Genomic DNA, 8815 nt, shown 5'->3' with positions numbered 1-8815 from the left:
CTGGAAAAATCTAAATAGCAGAAATAATCATTTGATGTCAAACATTTTGCTTTCTTTTTTTTTATTTAGATCAAAAATATTTATTAAAGCAGATTCCCTTTACCATATAAAGAAAAAAAAAAAAAACAGCATGACTGGAAACATTTAGAGAATGAGATTCAGGTTAAACATGTTCCCAAGTCCATTATCAAATAAATTATCACTAAAGGAAAAGGTATTTTGGAACTTAAAATTAAGGAAGCCTATACACAAATTAGACAGGGGGCAGGGGAACTAACCAAAATAAAATAAAATAAAAACAATGCACTTTACATTTTACAGTCTTTAATTAAGCACATAAAACTGTACTACTTAATATATTTTTCCATGAACTTTTTATGAAATTTATCATTTACAAATCTTTTGTCTTTCTTCTGATTATACCTTTTGCACAGTTCTTGAAGACGATATCATCATCACACCTTCTTTTTTTTTTTTTGGAGAGGTTTTTGCTATAGGGCGCATGCACTCGCCAGACAGACAGAGAGAGATAGACCGAAAGTGAGAAATCACCCCCCAGGGGGGATGATCATGCCACAGTCCCTTCTTCTCCATTCTCCTCCCGGGATCTTGGGCACGCACACACACGTACCCAGCGTGAGTTTTAAGCCACCGGGTCCAGGATGCAAACCTCTGTCGACTACATGGAAGTCCAGCGACATAGCCATTACGCTAACCACCTTCTTTTAACTTTGAAGTTGGCCTGGAGCTGGGATGGGTCTGTGAGATTAAGTAGCGGGTTTCCACTCAGAAGGTTTTCCATTTGAATTCTCTCTTCAGCTTTTTGTTCTTGTTCCTTCCTGGCCTGTTCTGCAGCTCTTTCTTTAATATTTTCTAGTTCTGCAAGAAGAGCTGCAGTGTCGTCATCATCACTCTCTTCAAAATCGTCATCTTCTTTGTCTGTCAGAGGGTCCTCTGCATCAAGGTTGGCGGCAGGAATCTGGTCTAATCATGGCTTCTTTGGCACTGAAGAGGAGGTCATATGTTCTCGAGTTGGATGATCCCATTTTTCTCTCTGGCAGCAGTTCTCTCTCTCTCTCTCTTCCAACTCTCTCCTAAAGTCACGGTAGCGAACTTCTTCAGGGGCATCCTGAGTAGTCTGTATTTTATCTTGTATGCGAGGGTAGGTCTCTGCTTGAATATTATTTTGAGAGTTGACTCAAATCCTCCTTTTCCTCTTCCACCCCTTGCAGGTTCAATAGTTGGCCTGGTGGGAACCAGCAGTTAGCGTAATGGCTATGTCACTGGACTCCCACGTAGTCGGCCGCGGTTTGCGTCCCCGACCCGGTGGCTTAAAACTCACGCTGGGTGCGTGTGCGTGCGTGCCCATGATACCGGGAGGAGAATGGAGGAGAAGGGATTGTGGTGTGGCCATCCTCCCTGGGGGGTAATTTCTCGCTTTCTGTCTCTATGTCTCTCTCTGTCTGGCGAGCGCACGCACCCTGTAGCAAAAACCTCTCCGGGGAAAAAAATAAAACGTTGGCCTGGCTGCTGTCAAAATCTTTTATGCTGCTCTCCTTCTGCCACTCACTTTGGTCGCGGTCTGGTGCAGCAGCCTCTGAAAATCATACTCATTTTGCTTTCAATAGTAACCTTCTTACATTACCATAGAACAAAGCCACTGAACAAATTGCTATATCTTCTTTATGTAATGTTTTATTCTTTTCTTGCAAAGCAAAAATGTGTTTCAACAAAAAACCCTTTAACCCTAATTAAACAATGTTGGGAAAAGATTGAAGTGACCTGTACTTCAGATGGTGTTTTTATGCCTTTTCAACTCAGTTTTATTTAGGGTGATTATTTGCAAAATTGTTTCCATATACTTGGATGTGGTTTCTTATAATGCAGACTATGTTATAAATAAAATGTCTGCATCATAAGTAAAATATCTGTGTTATTCATTTATTTTTGCTCAATTTCAAGTGAACTGTGATTTATTTTAGCTTACATTAAATTATCTCACTGTAAGTATTTCTTCAGTTTTAGACTTATCAGCTTTATTATAAATATGAGAAATGAAGTTTGGGTGTGAATGCCAGATGTGGTGTGAGAGGAGTGGGGCCTAGGGAAGGACATTGGGAGGAGGGATACAGAGGCAGAGCATTGATGGGATGGGGAGGTGTGGTGTTATCTATTGAAGATATTTCGATCAACTGGACTGGGGAGAAATGTTCACATATTGAAATGTTCACTTCATAAGCTAAACAATGTGATTGGATGTATATTAAAATAAATAAATATAAAAAATGAAGTTTGGATTAGTTAGATAGTAAACTTTTTATCTCTGAATTGTCACAATTTTATATTCTTAAATTCCTTCTTTTTTGTTTCTTATTTATGATAAAAAATAAGATAATTATTTAAAATGTTGCCTCTAGAATGTCTTTTTCTTTTTAAAAAATTATTATTTAATTTTATTTCATATTATATTTTTTAAATTTGCTATAGGACACATATACTGACCAGAGAGAGACAGAGAGAGAGAAAATGAGAAAGCAAGCTGCCAGGTCTGCTACTTGAACCATGGTGGACCATGTGGGAGTTTAGCACCTTAACCACCACACCATCTACTGGCCCCAGAATGTCTAATATCATTCTAAAAAAGTAATTGGTCAGAATAAATAACATTCTCCTATTATTACCTCTTGGCAGGACTTCTAAATGTGTTGCTGAAAATAAATCATACTGAGAAACATCACCAGTTATAAAAATATAATCAAAAATTTGTTTAAGTCTGCCTTAGGTGTTCAAATTAACATATCTAATTTCTGTGAAAAATGAAGGTATATTTCACTAACACTTTACAAAATCTTGTGAGCTACCATTGAAGGAAAGTTTTATGTCAAAAGATTTATGAAGACATTTAATCAAAGAAAGCTACATTTTAGATATACAAATGAGGGCAGAGTTTGTGATTATAAACCCTTGAGAACATTCAAGCAATCTGAATACTACATTATCACATAGGGTGAGGAATTACCATCATACCATCAATTGGCATGTTATTACAATAACAATATACTGTAAATGCTACAAAGCCCAATTAATGAGTTTAGAGGGGTGGGACTGTCATTGGGTTTTATGTTTTTGTTTTTCTGTTTTCCTTTCTTTCTCTTTCCAGATCTTCTTTCTATTTATGACCCTAATCTTAGAAAATACTATTTCCATGTAGATTCATGCTGTTTGTTAAACAAGGTCTGGGTGACTCCTTAAGATAGTAATCACCACAGCCTGTAATTGGCCTTAAAGAAGAAAAAAGAAAACTACATTTATCCATCTATTTAATTCTAGTGCCTGCTGGAAGTAGCAGTGCAATTAAATAGGAAAAGAAACACAGAGAGAGAAAAACAAATAGAGAGTGGAGAAGGTCATGCTGAATAAGTGAGCTTGGGTCTAGCTTCACATACAGGTATGATTTTTCATTCATTCAACAACTTTTTTTTTAATTACCTTATTGAACTTTATTTTATTTATTTATGTATTTTAATTTGGCCAGAGAGAGACAGAGAGACAGACAGACAGACAGAGAAAGCAAGCCGCCATGTCCAAGACCTGCAGGAGTCCAGCACCTTTAACCACCTTGTCATCTGCCAGCCCTGATTCAACAACTTTTAAAGTAATTTTCTTGTAATTTCTAATTTACATTTAATAGTATGCATATTTGTGGGATACAGGTGGCTTTTCAAAAGATGTATACAATGTGCACTGATCAAATCAGGCAACCACATTCCACATCTTCAACATTTATCATTACTTTGTGTTGTGCACATTTGAAGTCCACTCTGTTATTATTTTGAAATATATTATATATTGAATTGTCACTAACTTTCTTTACTATGATGTACTATAGTATTCTATAGGCCATTCAACTACTTACATGCATTCATCTATCTGTTAACCAAGTTCTCATCATCCATCCTCCCTCTCTTCTTCCTAGTTTCTGATATCCACTATTACACTCTCTACTTCTATGCAACAAAATCTTCTAGACAATGAACAAGAACATCCAGTATTATGTTTGCATAGTTGCTAGTTTTCTGATAAACCATAAGGATGTATTGGAAGAAATAAATAATCATATGAAGATAATAATCAACAACCCTGAAAACAGAAAGATAAATACCCCAAAAGTATACCATTTGAGGTTAAATGTGAAGAGCAATAATGAAATAAGAAAAATCACTTCAGAGCAGAGATACAGCAGAGCAAATGCCCTGTGTTAGGAGGAAGCAAGGCAAAAGAAAATGAAAGACAGCCGAGGTACACAACACTGAGAAAGTATAAAAGGCAGTGGGAGCTGAAGCTGGAGATATGGACACAGCAAGACTATGGAGAGCCCCAGAGTCTTATACTGCGGAGCTGGGGAGGGGTTTGAATTCCACTGCCCAACACGTCACCTGACTCACACATGTTCCATTGGACTTGAAGTCCTTTCACTGGAAAATAAGACATATTGATAAAAAGTTGTCTGCTTACACTACTAATTGAGAAGCTAGAGCAGAAATTGGGATGACAGAAAAGCAATAGAAAACACTGATTCCAAAAGGTCAACTTTCCATTCTGCACATTGGGCTGGGTTTGGGTGCCTTCAGGTTGCTAAGGTAGTGAACAGAAGCAGATCTGGGGAACAGTGATACTACTATGCTGGGTGTTTTCTTTCCATTTTAATATTATCAGGAAATATTCTTTCCCTTTAGAAGGAATAAAGAGACAGATTGAAGGTAATTATAGCAAATAACCTCCAAATAGAGCAATGCAAAGCAAAGACTGGGTGGTATTTCAAGGAAGAGAACTGTTCTTGTGCTCGAGATGTTCAGTACAGATGTGTCAGATGGCTCAGGTGCCTAGGCCAATAGTGAGTAACCATACAGGAGGCAACCTGTTTGCCAATTCTTAGTATTCTTTATTATGCAGTGAATTTTCTTTTCTTTCTTTTAAAATAATTATTTTTAATTGTATTTACTATTATTATTATTATTTTAATTTGCTAGAGCGTATGTGCACTCACAAGACATCGAGAGAGGGAAAGTGAAAAAGCAAGCTGCCAGATCTGGGACTTGAACTGCAGTCGGCCATGTGGGAGCCCAGTGCCCTAACCACCATACCATCTGCTGGCTCCTCAAATTTTCTTTTACTTAGGCAGCAGCACACTTATTGCCTCAATGGGTGTAAAACAGCAGAAGATGATTTAATTTTCAAAAGTCAAGTCTAGGAGCCTTGAAAGACTCAGATAACAAAAAAATTTGCCATTGGGCCAGCAGGCTGCATAGTGGTTAAGGTGCTGGTTTTCCACATAGCTAACTGCAGTTTAAGTGCCAGAATTAGTTGCTTGAAAATCACAACAAACAAACATTTTTTTTTTCTTTGTCACAAATAGATTTGGGCAGATATTGGATCATTGGGAAAGTCATGACTCATTTAAAAATATGCCATGACTTTCCTGATGACCTAATATATGAAAAGTCAGTCTACAGTACCTAAATTAAATAAAGATTCCTTGGGCTCAGGGAGGAGGGAAATTGGAAAGAGGAGAATATAACATTTAAAACTGGAATTTCTTTTTTTTTTTTTTAAGAGAGATTTTTTGCTATAAGGCATGTGTACTTACTGGAGAGACAGAGGCAAAAATTGAGAAATCATCCCCCAGGGGGATGACCATGCCGTAATTCCTTCTCCTCCATTCTCTTCTCGGGATTTTGGGCACACACACACATGCCCAGCATGAGTTTTAAGCCACCGGGTCCAGGATTTGAACCACAGTCAACTACGTGGGAGTCCAGCAATGTAACCATTATGCCATCTACTAGTTGTGAAACTGGGATATATTTCTAAAAATTTTCTGTACTCTACATTTCTAGTCCCTGACTCCTACCACTAACCTGGTCCAAATCAACTTAAACCGTAATAATTATGAGGAACTGAGAAGAAGGATCATCCTCTGACCCTCCATCCGCAGATTCTTGAGTAGAATCCAGGAAGATGCAAGGACCACATTTTTACCTGTGTTCTATGACACAGATGAGTAGAAAAGACACAATGTCCATGGCTAAAACTGGAAAAGGAGTAGCATGATGCATTTAATATTTTAGCAGCACTTGGACATGGGACAGAAACCTAGAAAGGTGTTTCTATGGAGACTTAAAGATGCAGCTTTGACTTGAGTGAGCCAACACTGAATTCCAGGAGAGTGAGGCCCTCAGCCTGTGCTGGCTCATTTATGCTAATTAGTGATTGCAGACTTCCATTCTTATGGTCTTCACCTGTGCCATTTTTATTTTTAGACATTTAAAAATCTTTTGTGGTTATTTCTGATTGCAACAGATGTTAACAGGATATATGACAACAAAGACCAGATCCCAGCCTCCCATACATTCATACTTAGTAAGTTCCCTAAATAGATGGAAAGAAAGGGGGGGAACGAGTTGTTAAATTAAGATCACATTTCCATTGGCCAGAAGAATGATAACCTAAAATATGAGTCGCAGGAAAAAATGAGGTTACATTTCCTACACACCTGATCATGTGGACTGAGAGTTATACGCATCTACTCCCTAGAGTTTGTAGCAACATGTAGAGGTGGGTTTTCATCTAGATTCAGTTTCTGGGGCATCTATCAATACAAGGCAGGTTGTGCTACACCAGAACTTCGCTCTACCATCTACAATGGAAATCTACTCCCTTTTGGAGAGGAAAAATGGCTTATCTGAGGGCAAGATAAATTCAAAATATAAGTATATAGAAGTAAGTGACAACAAAGACACTGAATCTACTCAGCTTAAGAATTCTCCAGGTAAATATCATCTAGATGTCAAGACTTAGTAAGGATGTTGTCTTACACAAAGTTTCCACCAAAGTCATAGCCCAATTCTCACGGGCACCTCAAATCTAATGAACTGCTCACTGGAGTGGAACAGTCTAAACACAATCCTTTTTAAAATTGACTATAGTCACTTCAAGTCAGAGAACATTGGAAAGTTGTCCCCGGCCTCTGAGCCTGGCTGTCAGAACCATTTCAACTAAAACACATCACCAAAGCAAGTATACGCATATCTTTGTTCACATCTGTTTGGTCCCTGATGCAAACTTCTGTTGTTTTTAATATTTGTTGTCTTGTAGTTAAACATTAGGGAAATAAGTATAGGAAGATCTGTAGAAATTAAAATAGGAAGAGACCTGGCAAGCTTAGCATTTCAGAAATCCAGTCTGGTCCAAGGTTAGGGCACATCAGAAAGTAGCACTCACACTCACTGATATTGTTAATTTCATATTCATTATTAACTTTTGACAAGGAAGGAGGCCACATTGAAAGGGAGAATTAAGAACAGACTCAAGGGGCCAGCAGGTGGAGTGGTGGTTAAGGGCCGTGTACCCATACATGGCTGACTGTGGTTTGAGTTCTGGACCAGGAGGCTTGCTTTCTCTCTTTCTCTTTATTCTCATTCTCATTCTGTCCCTCTCTGGTCAGATTAAGTGAATAAACAAATAAAATAAAAATAAATAAATAAATAACTTCAAAAAAACAAAAAGAACAGAATCTAAGGCTTTTAATTTCAAGATTCTTTCCTTTTTTTTTTTGAGAGTTTTTTTTTTTTGCCATAGGGCATGTGCACTCACCAGAAAGACAGAGAAAGAGACAGAGAGACAGAAAGCAAGAAATCACCTCCCAGGGGTGGGGGGTGGGCATGCCACAGTCCCTTCTACTCCATTCTCCTCTCAGGGTCCTGGGCATGCACGCACATGCATCTGCTGTGAGTTTAAGCCACCGGGTCCGGGACTCAAACCACAGTCTACTACATGGGAGTCCAGCAACATAGCCATTACACCAACTGCTGGTCCCAAGTCAAGATTATTTCTTTTGCACTGAACTATTTTCTTTAATCGTGTTTCTCAACATGGGACTATCAGAGTAATTTTGGGACTGGAATCCTCACTCTGCCTGGACTGCATTTATTTATAAAATGTACTGAGAATACAAGGACAGTGGATGTCTTAATCCATTTTGTGCTGCTATAACCTATACCACAGTGTGAGTAATTTATAAAGAACATAAATTTATCCACTCACAGTTCTGAAGGCTGGAAAGCCCAAGAACAAGGCACTGGCATTCGGTCTGAGAGCCTTCTCCCTGAGTCCTAACGCAGCAGAAGGGCAAACTCTCGGAATGCTGCGTGAACCTCTATAAGGGCTTTCATTCTGCTAATGAAGAAACAGCCCTTGCGGCCTAATCATCTCTTAGTACTATAACATTAGTAACACCTGAATTTAGAAGGGAACCTATGCAAACCTAGCAGTGGTAAGACTGACTCAATCGATGGCAGATCAGTAAACCTATACAAAGCAATAAATGGACAGAAAAAGGAAAACAATTCTAGCTACAGAGATTAACGTACAAAGAGGCCCAGGAAGTTGGGAAATTGTGCTGTGACTATTATTTTGAGCATGTACCAAGTATCATTCTTATACTCGGTCTCCCTTTCTCTAGGATTCCTTCTCCATATAGCCATCTTCTTAGATTTTTAACAGTAATAGTATGCAAATAGAGTCTCCTTTGCAAAAATCTGACATAACGAGTCTTATCTCTTTTTTTGTATTTGTAATGAGAATTAAGGATTGATAGCAGTATTACACAGAATCTGCCTGGGTTCCTACATGCAATTTTCTCTCTTATTAGTGTTTTGAAGTGATGGGTACAAGTTTTCTCACAACTAAAGATAGCATCTTAGTAACTTATAAAGACCTTAACAAGAACAAAAGAAAAAGAAAATCTTACAGGAAT

The 8815-nt window shown here is 38.1% G+C and overlaps 1 pseudogene; it reads right to left on the bottom strand.

Annotated features, from left to right (window-relative positions):
- Window positions 1-347: 347 nt before the first annotated feature.
- LOC102493361 (spliceosome-associated protein CWC15 homolog) overlaps window positions 348-8815 on the bottom strand; it is a 12953-nt pseudogene continuing 4485 nt past the window's right edge.

This window comes from Tupaia chinensis, unplaced genomic scaffold (genome assembly GCF_000334495.1).
Source record: "Tupaia chinensis unplaced genomic scaffold, TupChi_1.0 Scaffold143593_1, whole genome shotgun sequence".
Classification (NCBI taxonomy): domain Eukaryota; kingdom Metazoa; phylum Chordata; class Mammalia; order Scandentia; family Tupaiidae; genus Tupaia; species Tupaia belangeri.
This window is presented reverse-complemented; position numbering and strand designations above follow the sequence as displayed.